At 43.1% G+C, this 18,267-nt stretch overlaps 1 pseudogene; it reads left to right on the top strand.

The window, feature by feature from the left end:
• Positions 1-451: 451 nt before the first annotated feature.
• LOC147683607 (uncharacterized) lies at positions 452-17,693 on the top strand (annotated as a pseudogene).
• Positions 17,694-18,267: the final 574 nt, after the last annotated feature.

Raw genomic sequence — 18,267 nt, 5'->3', positions numbered from 1 at the left:
CAGTGTCTGTCCATACATTGCAACTAACCCCCCCCATTCAACACCACTATGAAAAATAAATGTTGGACTGCGTTGTGAAACTCAACGGACATCTAACTTGTTAAAATCGCGAAGGAGCCAGAAGGTTAAGTTGAGATCTTTGTGTGTGTGGCAAAGCCACCGCCCTGTATCTATGTGTCCTAATGATCCCACTACTCCTACTAACGTTTATGTGCACTCTACTGAAATACAGTACAAACAAAGTAATAAGATAACCAGACAAAGAAAGGCAAGCACAAAGATTGAAACAATACTATGCTGCAAGACTACCATACCTGTTTTCGGTCTGCAGCAGGATCCATTCACGGGCAGCCCTCTCCTCCACTTGCTCTACATACTACAGCTCCTTCTATACCTACCACTGAGGCCCGTGATATTTTGCCTGCGCCACAAGATCAAGGAGCGCAAGACGATGACGACGATACAGTCGCTGAGTAAGGTGAGCTCCCTGAAACACCAAGTACGATTGATGAGTGGGAGGATTACTTGATCCCAACACCGTCCTCACTGATTCCTCAGGCAACGGATTCTCCTCCGGAGGACATTTGAGGTTTTCATGCCTTCATGGAAAGAGTGGTAAACCGTTTTTATCTTCCTTTGCCTGTTAAGCAGTCCGACTGCTTTTTATATGATTTCAAAGACCAGAACAGGAAATCGATTGGTGCCATTCCCATTATCGATTATATTTGGGAAGAGGGTGTCAAGATTATGAAGAATCCTTTCTCCGTGCATGCAATTCTTCCCAGAATTGATAAAAAGTATAAGGCCCCAGATGATGCCCCTGCATGCCTGTCTAGACATCCTAGACCAGATTCTGTGATATCTCAGGCTACGCAACTCAGGTCTAGAAACCCATCAGTTGCAATTACTGCGCCACCTGGAGACTGGAGAACATCGGAAGGAGATTCACCACCATGTCAGGTGCTTCTGTGCATACTTCTAACTCCTTGGCAATTCAAGGAAGGTAGAACCGCCAAATGTGGTCTGTTGTTGCTCCTTAGTGTAGGAAGGTGGATACCGGACTATGGTTACCCCAGATATTTTGCCTAGTGTTTAGCTGGTTTTCGACTTTGTTGGCCTGGGATCCTGCTAATCAGGGCCCCAGGCTATCTGCTCTCACTGTAAAATGGACTCCATGTACTTTAGGTACATCTCCAATTGGATGCTGGGTCACCTTATGAGCCCCTGTACAGTGTACTATAGGTCCCCAGGGCATAGGTGCATCCAAGGCCTACCAGGGACTGCAGCATGTATTATGCCACCCTGGCTGGCCATCCAAACTGACACAACTGGCTGATCACTCAGCTGGGGCAAGGTGGTGTAATCACCCTTTGCTTTAGATATAGTATATCTATATCTAACCTTGCATATAGACACATATACACCTATAAGTCACTCCTATGGCAGGCCTTAACAATTCTGGAGGCAGAGTGCTTGGTTTTAAGTGAGAGGGTGCTCTAGCATGAGCTGAGCCTGTCTGCAGCTTTCGGAACCATGTCCTTATAGCTGTTCTATGATATAGCCATATCATATACTCTTAGGTGCATTATCAACCTCGCGGTTGAATGCTAACTTTGGTTTGGCTTTATCAAAACATGTCATGTAAGGTGTCATACGCTTTGGAATACTACCCCCTCGCCAGTTCTGGTGACGGGGGTGGCATGCCACCCTTTTAGAGGGAGAAGACATGTTGTTCCTAGTAATCCCGGTTTTAAGTTAACCAGAGCCTCAGCATCACAAAATGGATGCTGCTGCCACAGACACAAGTATGACCTCCTGCTGCTGGGAGTCCTTCCAGCGAGGGAGGCTTGGACAATAGGTTTCCTGTCTTGGGAGGTGCTAGCACCACCCCAGACAGGCCATAGTGTATTGGGGCAGGGAGGGCTAAAAGAAATGAGACACTGCATGGGGCACATAAGGTGCTCCATGCATAGTCTGGTTGAAACCATTTGCTGGGGCACTCCAGCCCAGCTCTGGCGCGAAACTGGACAAAGGGAGAGGGGTGTAACCACCCCCTTCCCTGGTCCCACCCATAGGAGGGACCTAGCAGGTAATCCAGCCCCTCAGATTGGTATATAGGTAGGAGTTGAGTCAAGAGACATTAGATTTATACCTGAACTGAAACTTGAAACGAAACTCTGGATTTTCGACATTCTACTGAACATAGAAGACTGAAGAATCTCCCTTGTGGTCAAGGAGTGACCACCCTGTGCAAACAAGCACTATCCAGCGATCTGCGGTTTGCTTTGTCGACGCTCCCGCCGAAATCCAATCAAAGAGCCTGACAAGAACCAAACTTCCAGACTTCCCTGAGCCCGATCCACAGCCACAGCAAAGCTGAGACCCGTGGAGGCGATGAGAGACGTGGGACCGGCCATCTTGAAAAACCTGCACCTTGCTACTTGTGCAGCTCCCGAGGTACCCTCGAAGATGTGCTTTGGGGATTGAGAAGCCCCCGCCCCGAGCACCTACTACACCGACGCACAGCCCTCCACACTCCACGAGTGCCGTGTGGGGCCTGCTAGTGTTTTTGTGCTTGACGCGTCTGTCCGGTCACTTGCCCGTTGGCTAGTGGCCTGTGTGACGACGAACCTTCAAAAATACACCGCTAGCCTGGTTGCTCCAGGCTGGCCCTTGCTTCCCTGAAAAGGAGAAGCCCCTCAGACCTTGCTGGTCTGCAACAGAAGCCATCTTCGATTCCTGCGTGGGTTGCCTTTGCCAAGGCTTGTTGACTCCAATCCGGAAGCCGACACCGCCGACAGAGAGCTCCTGGTCGTCGTCAACACCTCCTGGTCCACGTGGCTGCAGAGACAAGCTTCACGACATCACCCGATTGCTTCACGACATCGCATGGTTCCTTCCTGGTCACTGGCTTGTGACCCAGACTCTGTCCCCTCTGCTTTCAGATACTCTTCAACCTCGATCCGCCCTTGGATCCAACTGGACACTTCTCTCCTGGTCGCCTGCAGCTTTCTCCAAGGCTCCATAGGATTCAGCAACGAAACCCGACACACTTTGACACCTATGCACCCACTTCCTGCGGGTGAGGTAATGCGAGTACTCCGGTGCTCCTGTGGGTATTAACTATCCTAGTGTCCTAGTTGTTAGTAGCTTTCTCCTAGTCCATCCGTAAGGGCCCTAAAAGAACTAGTTTAATTTCTTTTGTTCCCATTATAATTATATGGTAACTTGCGTGTGTGTTAAGACACTGCACACGTCTCCCGTGGGCCTCCTGCTTCCTAACCTTTGGTAGTACAGCGTAGCCCCAGCGATTCCCTAGGCCCTAGGCCTATTCCTTGTTCGTGACGTGGTTCTTATACCACTATTTTAGTATATGGTTTTACGTGCCCCTAGGGCTCTACTGTATATTGTGCAATTTATTGTATGATAATTGAGTATCTTGTTATGTGCCTTTGCCTCTGACCTCATTAAGAGTTCAGAGGGGTTGTGTTAGTAATAAATACATAAATATTATATATTATAACCCGTGTGGTGTCCTTTCATTTGGTATTAAAGGGGTTAAATATGGTAAAACAGCTGGCTTCACATGTCCTCTTGAGTTTAGCCTAAGACTGCTTTGTCCATGCTACCACTAGGATATCTGGTCTATAAGGTTGACTTTACAACCATCACCATAAGGGTTGTTTGGACTGATACAGGGTGCCCACTAGAATAGTGGACATCACATATCAGTCCATCTTCTCACACTTACCACAAGTTTTTCCAGATGACAAGAAGCAGGAGGCTAGGCAAATTCTCCTTGAAGGAGAAAGGGCAGCATCCGAGATAATTGACATTTCTATGGATTTGGCCTCTCTAAGTCTCCGGCACTTGGCTGGAGCAGCAGTCTTCCGATGTTAAGGATGACTTAAATCTACCATCTTTTGTCCTGAGGTACGGAGCAAAATTCTTGATATGCCATTCGATGGGGATGCGTTGTTTGGTAAACATTGACGATGCTTTGCAAGAAATTAAAAAGGACACTGACACAGCCAAAGCCCTGGGTACGCTTAAGTACAGGAAAACACCCTTTCGAGGCGCCCGTGGCAGGGGAGCTTATTCCTTTTGTGGCAGCTATCAAAAATGCCAACCACAAAATTATCAGAACTGATATGGCTATTAGCAGCAGAAATCTTACAGAGCCCCCCACCCTGCTGCTGCTTACTCCAGACAGCAAAACATGAGGATACAGCCCAAACAGGGCAGAGATAATGCTAGAAAGCAGTGACATCTCCTCAGCACCTGCAACAATTCGGCCACGCTTCAACCCCCAAATTCCGAATATTTCTCAACATTTCAACCAATGGAAACAGTTAACTTTAGACGAATGAGTACCAGACATAGTCAAATTTAGACACACCCTAATTTGTAAAGATCCCACCACCCCATCCACCTCGAAAGAAACCTACACCACATCTAACTCTCCTCAAAGAAGAAGCCAGGAGTATGCTCCAGAAAGGGGCAATAGAGAGACTTCCCCACTCCCAAGTGGGAAGAGGTTTCTACTCCTGCTTCTTTCTGGTCAAGAAAAAGTCAGGAGAATGGAGGCCAATCCTTGATCTAAGGAAGTTAAACAAATGTCTGCAGAAAAAATCCTTCCACATGGTTACTCTTCTAGAGATTCTACAGCTCCTCGATCATGCAGACTTCATTACGACACTAGATCTGCAGGATGCATTTTTCCACACACCTATCCATCCCAAACATCGAAAGTTCCTACGTTTCATTGTGGCAGGTGCTCCTTTTCAATTCAGGGTTCTGGTCTGTGGTCAGTGCCAAGGGTTTTTATGAAATGTGTTGTGCCAATTGCAGCTCACCTCAGGCTGCAGGGTCTGCAGCTATTCCCCTACCTGGACGACTGGCTAAGAAAGTCTCCATCTTTTCGACAAGCCTCAAGAGCAATGATAACTTGTCTTCACATGTTTCGAATCCTGGGGCTGTCTCTCAACTCACAAAAGTCAGTGATACATCCTTCTCAAAGGACGCAATTTCTAGGAGCAGTATTGGATACTGTCCAGGATAAAGCATTTTTTGTGTCAAATCTCTTTTTATTGTTTTAAGAGTACACTTGGTAATAACAGGCAGTGCATATAGAAGCTTACAATCATGCATAGGTTGTTTGTCAGTACAGGGCCACCGTGGGTTTACATGCATTCAAGCTTTGCTGCAAATGAAACAGTGAATGTTCACCCAGGAGCTAACTGTGCTATGTTCTGCAGTTCTGATGCAGTCTCTAAGTTACAGTAAAAAAGCAGTGTGTCAACCTTCCAGCAATTTGTGCGGGCCAATGCTAACCGTTTAGCTCGATCATTGAAACAGATGATTTACTTGTAAAGCAAAGGAACAATAACAATGGCAGCGTAAATCATACGTACATATTTAACTCCCTCCCTTCTCTTTGTACATGTACATGTACATGTATTTATATAGCGCAAATCGCCCACATCGCAGGCATCTATGCGCTTGGTTAGGGAACCCGTCCTGGTATTCCCCTGTGAGATACCCCGGCAGGGTATCCACAAGGTGAAAGCCAGGCATCCCGCCGCGAGGGGCCGTTGTGGAGATTAAGCAAGCTATTGCCCAGAGTCGCAGATTGTGAACCCGTGAGTCGAGTAGGCACCAGAGTGAGAATTATCGAGTCCGTGGAATTATTGAGCCCAACCCCCGTCGGGGCGGGGAATTGAACCCTGGTCCAGGGCCGATCTCAGCTTCCGGGTCTGCAGCCTCTAACCCCTGAGCTCTAACCCCTGAGCTCCATCCCCCCCCCCCGCGGGCCACACGTGATTGTTGCAGAAAGGTAATCACACCTGATTTCCCTAGCAGCAGAACCAAGAGGAAGGAGGTTCGTTTCTGAGAGGAAAGTAAAATCTCTCCTCTGGATGTTGTCCTCTGCAATCCTTTTGGTACCTCACTCTCATCCCAGGATAAGGCCTATTCAAGAAGAGCTGGACAATCTGTGGCTACAAGTGACAGGATAGTTTGACGACCTGGTGAGAATAACTCCGGTCATGCGAGCAGCTCTGCTTTGGTGGCAGCGGTCCAGCAGTATCTTAACCAGGCTTACCTTCCTTCCTCCAACACCAGAGTTCGTCCTTACTACAGATGCTTCTTTCGAAGGATGGGGAGTGCACCTTCAAGATCTCTGCATAAGGGGGGAAATGGTCCAAGGTGCTGGCAAAGATGCACATCAACTTCCTGGAGCCTTTCAGGCTTTCCTCCCAAGACTGCAGGGATCCTGGGTCCTTATAAGGACGGACAACACTACCTAAACATGCAAGGTAAAAAAACACACTCTCTCATCCTATCTTAGGCAGCCATATATATATGGAAATGGCTACTTTCTCACCACATTTCTATAAAGGTGGAACACCTGCCGGGAATAAACAACAGTCTAGCAGACACCTTGAGCAAAACGTCAAACTCTTGCCACAAATGGGAGTTAAACCACTCAGTCCTGGAACGCATTTTCCAGATGTTGGGCAAGCCCAACTTGGATCTCTTCGTTTCCAATGCAAATCAGAAGTGCTGATTCTATGCCAGCTGTGAACCAGAGAAAGAATCTCGGGGAAACACTTTTATGATGAGATGGACGGGGATCTTCGCCTACACATTCCTCCTTCCTGTTACTCCAGAGGCTTCTGAGAATACTGAAAAGGGAACCATGCCGAAGGATTCCAATTGCCCCACGGTGGCCCCGTCAGCACTGGTTCACAGAGCTTCTCCTACTCTCAGAATGCAGACCATATTGCCTCCCAGTGTCTCCAACACTATTGACATAAAGCAAGGGCCAGATTCTCCATCTGCATTCAGTCCCGCTGCAGCTACATGCCTGGCTGCTGAGTTCTCTGAATTCAAGGCGTTAGATTTGCCTCAGGACTGTAGAGACATAGTTGATAAAGCAAGAGCACCATCTACGATTAAGACCTATTCACAGAAATGGAAACGTTTTTGTTCATGGTGCCTTGATAATGATGTATATCCCCTGGACTGTTCTGCAGACAAGGTTCTTCCTTATCTACTTTCACTAGCCAAGTCTGGCCTTATGTTCACATCGGTTAAGTTACATGTGGCCGCCTTCTCTACTTACAGGTGTTCTTAAGGGCCATATCTCTTTGCTCTAACCGTCTGGTCATGCAGTTTATGAATTGTCTCTTCAGAGTTTTTCCTCCAATTAGGGCTTCTCGTCCTGAATGGAGGCGTAACCTGGTTCTAGCGCATCTCATGAAGCATCCCTTCGAGCAAATTCACAGAGCTGAACTTAAGTATCTCTCCTGGAAAATCGCTCTGTTAGCTCATACTTCCACTGGGAGATTCAGAGAAATTCAAGCATTTACTATTAAACAGCCGTATCTACGTTTTAACAATGACTGCGTTCTCCTTAGAACCAATCCTACCTTAATCCCTAGGGTCCCATATTCTTTCCATCTTCATAAGCCTGTTATTCTACGTATATTCTTTCCCAGTCCTTCCAACCCGGCTGAGAAGGCTCTTCACATTTTGGATTTAAAAAGATGTTTGAAATTCTATCTATCACATACTAAATCCATCCGAAAGTCAGATCAATTGTTTGTGTCATACAGTGGGAAAAAAACAGGTACAGCAGTGACTAATGCAACAATTTCAAAGTGGATTGCATCAGCGATTCAATTTAGTCACTCTAAGGCATTAAATACTCTATCTGTCAAACTTAAAGCTCATTCCACAAGAGCAGTGTCATCAAGAGCGGCGCCCTTTGCTAGAGTGCCATTGGAGAAAATTTTACACAACCTTTTCCAATAAGGTAAGCATCTGTTGAGAGAGGATTTATTTATTTTTTTATTACGTGCTAATGCAAGCTATTTGTTTTATTTATCAATGCTATCTCTTTTCTCTTTATGCACAATGCTGCTCCATATTATCTTGCATATGTTATGGATATATTGATATATATATTTTTTACCAGGTATCTAATGTGGTTCGTATGATACCCGCCATCCACTAAATAACGAAGGGCTTTTACTGCGAGCTATCTGATTCAAACATGTGAATCTATGAAAGATACCCCAATACTGGAAAAGAAAACAAGTTACTTGCCTGTAACTTCAGTTATCCAGTATTGGCATCTTTCATAGATTCACATGCGACCCACCCTCCTCCCGGAGAGGCTTTCCTTATTGCTATTTATACTTACTGTCACTTGTGTTGAAAATCTGAGGGACTCGCCTCTCTGTGGAGTGTTCTAAAGGGTGCTAGAGACTGATTGGTTGTGTTTCAACTTTGGTTCTTTTTCACAAAAGGACAAGGATGGGCTACTGAAATGACTGTGCAGTCCATGATATCCTATTGTATTATGTTTTGTTACTGTTATGTATATGTTTTATTTCTACAGTGAGGCTCCCACCTCGACAGCTGGGTTGATTCAAGCAAGTAAATCTATGAAAGATAGCATTACTGGATAATTGAAGTTATAGGTAAGTAGCTCCTTTTCTTGTGTGTCATCCACATACATACATGCGGTAGGAAATAAAGGCAAGTTTGAGGATTTCATTTAGGGGCTACATGTATAGGTTAAACAATGTCTGGAAGAGAGTAGAACCTTTGGGTATGCCAAGCAACACTGGTGACAGGTTGGAAAGAGCGTGGTTGGTTAGAATACGCTGAGATCTGTTGTGAAGGAAAGAGGAAAACCATTTTAGCACCGTACTGGAGAGACCCAACCTGTGCTCTAATAGGTTCAGAAAGGTATCATTATTGACCGCGTCGAACACTGCTGACAGGTCAAGTAGGACCAATAGGCAAGATTAATTCCGATCAAGTGAGTGAAGGGCATCGTTAGCAATGTGTACCAGTGCAGTTTCAGTGCTGTGGCCTGGTCAGAAACCAGACTGACATTGGTCAAGGAGCTGAAATTGCTCGATGTTGTTGCTAAGCTGTAGATGCACACATTTGTCTAGGGAGTTTGGCTGAAGTTGGGATGTTGGAGATAGGATGGTAGTTGTTGGGGTCGGACTGGTCACAATTGGGGTTTTTAGGATAGAAGTTACCTGGCCACTTTAGAGTCAGTCTGGGATGGAGCCTTGGGTGAGTGAGGCATTGATCATCATAGTCCATAATGTGGGAGTTAAAGGTGAATTGATTTATTGAGAAGTTTTGAGGAAATGGGATTGTTGTAGTGGTAGGAGTATTTCAAAGAGGTCAGTTGTTGTAAGATGTCATTTCTGTCAAAGGTTTTAATGCTAGATCAAGCGGTGTTATATTTAGGTGTAACAAGAGTGTATCTTGGGCATTCTTCCAGGTCTGGTGGGCTGGGCTGCTGGGGGTGTTTGCATGGTAGCAGTTTCATAGCATTCTGGTTATCGGTGGTGAATGGTTAGGTTTTTTCAGCTAAGGAGAAGACAAAGGTATCACAATTAGGTAGTGTTTTATTGTCTGAAAATGGGGGATCGCTTTTGCGGTTCGTCTGTTTTTTAATAATTTTGAACAAGGCGTGGCCAACAAGATGGCCATTCAGCAGCACTGAATGCTCGCTCCAGCCCCGAAAATGTAATCTATAACTATCCTGCCGCCAGTGCCCCCCAAGACGCCTATATTTGTACTTGTCACAAGGGACACACATAGGGAAGCTGAATTGTCGCCTCCTGCAGCGGCAGAGTGCTGGATGCTTCACAGAGGCAGAGGAGTGAGAGCAGGCCATCTCTGACCGCTGTCGACCTCGTGTAGAGGCAAAGAGCCATCCTGTCTGCTTTTGCTCGCACTGGGTCGCTGAGCAGAAGACAAGTTGAGTGAGGAGGGAGCCTGAGCGAACCCCCCTCCCCTCGCGTGGGGGTGCGGCGGTGCCAGGGGGATAACTCTACATGAAAATCGTCACTCTTGAAGACATCAGTAGCCTCAATAACACATTGGCTAAAAAGCAACACTGGCTAACTTGTAAGCACCTCAAACTCAATGCCCTCAAAATGGAAGTCTTATTGAGAACACAGCCCTCCATCGCCCTGCGTATCAAAGACTGGCTCCTACACCTCACTGCCTTGAACTGTACCCATACATCATTGACTTTGCTAAATCCCTAGGTATAGTCCTGGGCAATGCCCTCTCCATGCAAAAGCACATTACTGCCAGCACCAGAGCAGCTAACCACCAACTGCATACACAAAGAAAATTAAAGTCTTTGCTTCCCTTGGCGCACCTCAAGTTCAAGCTCTTGTTTTACCAAATTTAGATTATGGTAGTACTACCCTAGTGGGCCTCTCGAAATTCAAGCTTGCACCGCTGAAGGCTACTTTGAATGCAGTAGCTAGGCTCCTCAATGGATCTAAAAGAAGTGCTCATGCCACCCCTAACCTCCAATCACTGAAATGGCTACCATATGAGGTTAGGATCAATTGCAAAATCGCATGTATGACCCATAAGGAGCTGCACTACAACATACCTGCCTCTCTCAAAGAATAACAATTTCCTGCTGAGTTGTCGTTGTCTCTCTTCATACCCTTACCCATACTCTGAGATTCACAAAGTCTTTTCCTGCGTTTTTTCCAGAGGTCTACACACAGTTTGGACACTTTCTGGATGTGGCTTACACCAGTACTTATGTTTGTACATGTGCTCTTATCTCTTTTCTTACCATTTGCTTATGTAAATGTTGTCCTCATGACTTGTGCTATATTTTATTGCATACAACCCATTGTTTTGTATCATACCATTCTCTGTTATTCTTGTAAAACTCTTTGCCACCCGAACAGGTCTTGGGCGTGCTACATAAAATGCTAAAAAATAAATAAATAATGTATGAACTAAGGCCTGATTGGGGTTGGTATTACAATTAGAAAACTGGTCTAAAGAAAACAGAAAAGAATTAAATTGGGTTCAGGAAAGCAGCACCCTGTGTGAGCTCAAGTATTACTAGGGCTTTGTAATACAATTTTTAATAGGTTTGAGAAGCTGTTTTATTGAGAGAAAAAAGATTTGACAAACATACAATATCTAATAATAAGTAGGCGATACAGAAACTGAAATTACCACAAGAAAAGTATGGACAACCTTATATATAGGGAGGGGCGGTCTCCATAGGTCTGTAGTTATTTGGATTTTACTGTTTACCGCAGCAGGAAATTGTTATACATGCCTTTCTGGGTGTAAGTCATGAAGGGACGAGTAAAGAGTGTCATTTTATGGTGTCTGGACAGTGACTGGAACCGGGGAGGAGTCGGATGTGATAACCTCAGAAGCATCCTGAAGTTTCGGAGAAAATGCCAGGGAGGGGTTCTGAGCCTGCTGCAAGTAATTGCGATCGACATGCCATGTCCCTAGGGCGTGAGGTAGGGGGTTGAAGCGTGGTATATATATCAGTCTGCATATTGTATGGCATGCTGCATAGCCATGCTGCATTAGGAGGGCAATGTTTGGCTCCCCAGTGTATCGCAATTTCCCTTTTTGCTAGCATCAATGCTATGGCTACAAACCTACAATAGGACGGTTTAATATAGCTGACAAGTCCTAATAGGCCTAGCCTCGGGGAGGGAAGGGGAGGATAGGTGCGGCGATTATATTAGCTATCGTTTGAAATACCCCTACCCTATATACCGTGACTTAGGGGCATGTCCAGGTCATATGAGCAAAATCGTCACCTATTGCCTTACACTTAGGGCAACTTGATGATTTAGTAGGATCAAATTTGGCCAATTGACGTGGGGTGATGTAGAACCTGTGAACAAATTTGAAGTGAGGGAGTTTATGTCTATGATTGGGGGAGATTTTCTGTACTTGATCAAGACAGAAGGTCCATTCTTTGTCAGTCAATGAGTGACCCAGGTCTTCCTCCCAGCGTTGTCTCACCCGCCTGTTGAGGACCTGTTTGAGCGCCAAACAGGCCTGGTATAGTGTAGTAACCAAGTGAGTTCCTTCCTTATCAGAAATAAGCAAAGTAAGTGGAGTGAAATCTGCAGGTGGGGATGAGAAGGAGGTGACAGATTAACAAAGTGCACCCAGCAATCTGTAAGCTATAAATCTGTCCATATAAGTCATCTCAGGGTGAGTGGACATTTCCATCAAATTGCGCGCCCGGCCCTCTGGGAATATTGAGAAGCTGTTGAAAGAGGAAATGAGAGAGGAGACCAGGCCATGAGGGCTCCATTCCAATATCCAGTGTACCACATATTTCCTGATGGAAGCAATTCAAGTGAGGAAAACATGACTGATAACATTACTCTGAACACTCGGAGTCTCTCTTCTCAGGGAAGTAATTTGTATTACAAGCCCGCTCTACTGGTTGATCCTCTTTATATTCTCAGCACATCCTATTCTGCGAAAGGAAGTGTTATAAACCTATGGATGTAATTCATGTTTTAAATCATTGCACAAGTCTGATAATCTCAGGGATATCCCAAAGTAAAAGCTCTTGCATCTTCTAAGGCAAACCAAGTGCTACAGGAGCGTTTGGGAAGATTTCTCCAACGTGTTGAACTTTAATATCGTAAAGGAGCTATGCCCAGGAATAATAGGGCAGAACGCAGACATAGCTGGAGATGCTCCAAGTCTACTAGAGAGTTCTGCGATTTACTTTGGTAGCGCACCTCATTTACGCGTTGCATCATGGTGGTTTAAGAGCTAACGACAAATATCCAAATAAATGGTGCCTGTGAGAAAGGTAGAAAATCGTCACGGCAGCTGAGATGAAAACCTCTGCAGACTGTTAAAGAGAGGAGGCACAATGGTGAATTGAAGCTGTCAGAGCAATTTATTATTTGCACATTTAACTTGTCTGGAATTCAGTAACCAAAAAATGTGAACTGACATACATTACTCTATAATGCAATGCCACACATGAACAAAAGGCAGACTACGGTCCAGACAAACAAGTTACATACATTTGTTAACGCTCTTTCTGGTGGATACTGTTTCTAAACGCAGATTCCTCACCATAGAATACTTCCAGGTGTCAGACGGGACTGGGAAACGTTCTCAGCAATTCTGTGCGCCACTGGGTAGTGCAATTCTACTTTGGAATAGTGCTGCCCCAAAAGTGAGGGATGGACTAGCATATAAGACCCATCCCTGCATGCTGACCACAGTTTCTTGCTTGACTCTTTCAGTACCCTCAGGCTTGCAGCGTGACACTGTCCCTGGTCAAAAAGGAAGATCATCCTGGACCCATCCTGAAGCCATCTGATGACTTCAACTGAGCTGTTTCTGTAATTAACTGGGGACGTCATCCCAGACCATCCTGAAGTCTGCCCACAGGGTTAATTATTTATATGGGATGACTCTTACTGTAATCACAAAAACTATTCTAGGATGGTGTCCTGATGACTTCCACTGGCAGGAAGTGATGACTTCTTACAACTCCACGAATACTAATTGACAACGTCAGAATGAGTGAGAATTATTCCAGGATGATTCTACAACTGATTCAGGATGACTGTCGATTATTCCTGAATGATCCTATAACCGCTTCAGGATGGAAGTTTATTAATCTGGAATGAGCCCATGACAATTTCAGGATGAGTGTGGATTATTCCTGGATGATCCTATGACCGCTTCAGGATGGCTAATGATTACTTGACAATTGCCCAATGATATTTTCAGAATGAGTGTAGATTCCTCTAGGATGATTTTATGACAGCTCTAAAATGGATCACTAATAAATCATTACGGGTGGATTACGCCTTGACAATCCCATGTTAGTAGCATGTTAGCCGACTGAGAGTATTACCTTGCAGGGTCCCACTAGTAGTTTTAGACTATCGATTTGCTGGTAGGAAAACATTTGTTAGACCACCTCTTAGATGTACTTTCCTGTTGAAAACAGACCATGTGGTTGTAATATGCCATATGTACACTAGACCAAGAATTGTTTGTAATGCCACGAGTTCTACTAAAGTAAGGCCCAGATTTACAAAACTGTTACTGAACGCAGTGCATCAGCCTAATTGGCTGTGTTGCATAACAGGGAGAGAGCTGAGAAGTGTCAAGGCTATCCCTCTCTCTAGCACCACTGCACTATAATGCAATGTTGTCTGAGAGTCTAGCCTAGTTTTTGTACTGGCACCCAAAAAATACTATGTCTAGACAAATGTGTAACCTTTCCTATTTTGGATGAGTGTTGTACCAAATACTAATTACCTGGGATTTGAAAATCCTGAAAAGGATTTTGATTCAGGTCTGTGTTATAAAACTTAAGCAAACCAAATACAAAAATTCTCTAAATCTGGCCCTAATAATCTTATTAATTTTCTCCTGCTTTGGAAAGAGTACTTTTTAAATGCTACAGTGAGAGGTAGACACCTGTACAAAATAAATCTGAGAAATGCTATTTTTTGCTAGGTTTGTGCTGCAGAAATACCACAAGCATCTTCATATAAAAGAAGTGGTCTGCAACAATGTTCTACTTTGCATTCAGATAAGCTTAACAAAGTGTGCTGCTACTCCCATACTCCTAACTCACTGGGACTTGCCTTATTTTGAGGTACAGGGCATTATCTGAAGCTGTTTGACATAGTGACAGGTGGCAAAAGACTAAACAAAACAGTGCTTAAAGGAAAAATGTTCAAAGAGTATGTGTCAACATGTAATTTTATTTATCAAAAGCACATATTTAGCCCCACAGAGGCCAGGATACCAAACATGAGAAATAAATCCATGAAAAAAGTCCAGACTATTTCAACCAGAACAAATGGCTTAACGAAAACCAGCAACTTAGTTGTTTGATTCTAGATTCGGAGTTTTCTTTAGTCCTCTCCTAGCATTGCAAATCTTTATAGCCAGCTTCCTTCTCATACTTCTGTTGTCCAGTGATGGCCAGTCGTTGGTCCTGCAGACAGACTTCATAAACTCTGGAAAAACAAAATAACATACATCAGTATCATGTTACCACCACTATTTTTGGATTTTAATATGGCTGGGCTGCCTTTCAAAAGTTTCAGTTCCATTATTTGATAAAGAGTGCCAGATGAGATATCGTTAGGGTTACAAGGGTTTATACATGAAACATTAAGTGCACTTGGTCAAATAAGCACAGGTGAGAGCAAGGCATTGATGAAGAGGGGGCAGAATGTGAAGAAAGCAAAAGTTTGTTTATGAACTTAAGAGTGAAGCAGCAAGTTCTGGATTCAGGAAATCTGTTGGAGTTTCAGGAAGAGGACAGCAATGTCCACCTTCAGCAAATGTCTTAACTTTTGTGCAATGGGAAGCCGGATGTTAAAAGGCATTCAGACAACTTTACAGCAATACCAGATTATACCCCACCAGTAGATGACACAGATGAATATCCAATTGACGCTGTTTGGGATACGCTTTGTAGCAGCTTAAAAGGTGAAATGGATGCTCAGCTTAAAAATTATTTCATTAATGACTCGGATTCTAGTTTTGAACAATTTTTGGATCAAGTTGGATACACCATTCAAATGAGTACGAAGAAATTCACATTTGTGCTGATCAAACTAATACCACAGATGAATCATCACCTATTTTTGAGGGCTCCAACAAATGCTTAGGGGTGGTTATACTATTGCTTTGTTGCTTTATTATTAGTTTTCGCTTGAGTGATGAGGCAGCTGGATATATGCTGAATCTCATCTATTTGCTCTTGCCAAGTGATAATAGAATGTTCAGAACTATGTATCATCTTCACAAATATATCAAAAAAAGTGTTAAGGCCCCAAATATGAATTACTATTGTGCTACTTGTTATACACATGTTGAGAAAAACACTCAGACCTGTCCTAACCAACACTGTATGAAAGATTTGCTTCAAAGTGACTCAGTGTCTTATTTCATTCAGCACAGCCCAATTGTACAGTTACAGACTATGTTTAGGGGAAAACATTTTACAGAAAAGGTGAGGAAACATCGATTTGATCACTATATGGAGAATGAGAAACAAACAATGAAAGATGTATATGATGGGGAAATGTATTTGGATTTATTCAAGAGTGGATTCCTGAAAAACCCTAACAGCCTTTCATTTGCAATGAACACAGATGGTGTTCCTGTATTTAAAAGCTCCAAAATATCAATGTGGCCAGTGTACTTAATGGTAAACGAGCTACCTGCATCTCAAAGAAAACTGCGTGAAAATATATTACTATGGTATTTGGGTTTCCGCAAAAATGCCAATAATGTGGTCTTTCTTAAAACCATTATATACTGTACTTGCACAGCTGGAAAGTGGAGTGTCATTTAAAGATCACAACAATTGTAGTTTTACTTGCCACGCTACCCTTCTGACAATCACATGTGATTTACCAGCTCGTTGTCTTGTTTCAAACAGCACCCAGTTTAATGGGAAGTTTGGGTGCTGGCATTGTATACAAGAGGGTGAAGTCACTGTGTCGGGAAAAGGGCACTGTAGATTATTTCCTTACAATGCTGAAAACCCAAAAGGCCCACCAAGGACACTCGATACTATTAAATCAGATGTAAACAGTGCAATAGCAAATATCGAGAGTGGACTTTCTGATTACAGTGTAAGAGGGATCAAAGGTCCCATGTGGTTCATGTTTTTGAAACATTTTTGTGTAAGCAGAGGATTTGTGATTGATTACATGCATGGTGTATGTAGTGGCATTATGAAATTGTTGATGACCCTCTGGTTCACTAAAGAATATAAGCATCATTCATACTCTTTTTATGAAAAAGTCAAAGTAGTTAATGGCTATTTTAAACAGATAAAACCAATGCTGGATGTTAGTAGAGTTCCAAGGTCTGTTGATGAACTACCATATTGGAAGGCCTCAGAGTTTCAAAACTTTCTTTTATTTTATGGAATGCCTGTGTTTAAACATGTTTTAGATAGATCACGCTATTTATACTTTTGTGTACTTATGAAAGCAATTCATATGCTAATAAATGATTACATTAGCCAGGAAGATTTAAATATAACAGAACAGTGTTTACTTTTGTTTGTGCAACTGTTTAAGGATTTATATGAAAAACGATTTTTGACAATGAATGTTCATCAATTGGTCCACTTAGTAGACAGTATAAGAGCAGCTCTGTTTACTGCCAATTGTTTTGTTTTTGAAGATCTTAATGGTTTCCTTTTACAACATGTGCATGGTACAGTAGGTATAGAAACACAAATTCTAGATGCAGTAAATATGATACAAGTAATACCTGTGTTAATGGAAAATCATTTGCCGCCTGATAGTGTTGAGGCACAATTTTACCAGAGTATGATGTGTTCATATAAGACAAATAGACAACGATACTTCAAAATTGAAAATCGCATTTACAGTGTTGGTTCTACATACCCTTACAGCTTAACAGAGAATGAATATATAGCAGTAACTCAGATTACTCATATTTTAAGCTCTGATGTAGTAGCCTATAACAAAATATTTTTAGAACAAAGCAATATTCTTGTTTACAGCTCAAATTACACTCGTATTCAGAGGAGAGACCAAAGTGTAATAAAATATGAAACAGAATCTGGAGTGTTTGCCTTTGGCAGGGTCACTAGATTCATTCAGTGTAAGCAGGCAGACGTGTCTGTTAACCTAGCACTTATGGTTCTACTTAAGTGTGAATCCTATGACATCAGGGAACCAGTTCATCTGGTTGTAGTAGATAACAAGATCACAGCTATCAGGATATCAACAATAAAATGTGCCTGTTTTTACATTGAGGTAGAAAATGAAGCATTTGTAAGTGAAATGCTAAATCGATTTGAAATAGATTAAGGCAAATCATGATTGAAAGTTCTGCTACATGCACATCTCTTTTTATAGTGCATTTGATTAGAAGTCATCTTGATAAGCATTCTTACCCTGTGCTCCAAGAACACCTAGGTGTCCGCAACACCTACGCAGGGGTCCTAGACTGCCCATAAAACATAGTAATGTTGGCCAAATAATAAAGTGTATAGCAATATAGAAGCAAAATGTACAACTGAACATTCAAAAATGTTTTATAAATGTGCAGCAAAAGGAAATTGGAGGCTAATATTTCATTGGTATCCTCGAAATCCAAGTACATCAAATACAATACAGTATGGCCAATGGGTGGTCTCAATTGATTTTAGAAAACTTCAACCTTCCCATTACAAGTAAAATGTTGGGTTTGTTTTTGCATTTGTTTGCGAATGCAATGAAATATTTCATAATTTGTGTATTTGTTTGATGAATGCTTGTTTCCCTAATTTGGTGTATTGTTTTGCGGTGGGAATCATCAAGTATCAGATGTCTAGATAAAGATTCTGCTGCATAATGTGCCTCCAGTGATTGCATAATGTGTAGCATTTATTTTTGTTACATT

The sequence above is a fragment of the Lissotriton vulgaris genome, chromosome 11, assembly GCF_964263255.1.
Source record: "Lissotriton vulgaris chromosome 11, aLisVul1.2, whole genome shotgun sequence".
In the NCBI taxonomy this organism is placed as follows: Eukaryota; Metazoa; Chordata; class Amphibia; order Caudata; family Salamandridae; genus Lissotriton; species Lissotriton vulgaris.
The sequence above is the reverse complement of the archived record's forward strand: the minus strand, read 5'-3'. Positions and strand labels throughout refer to the sequence as shown.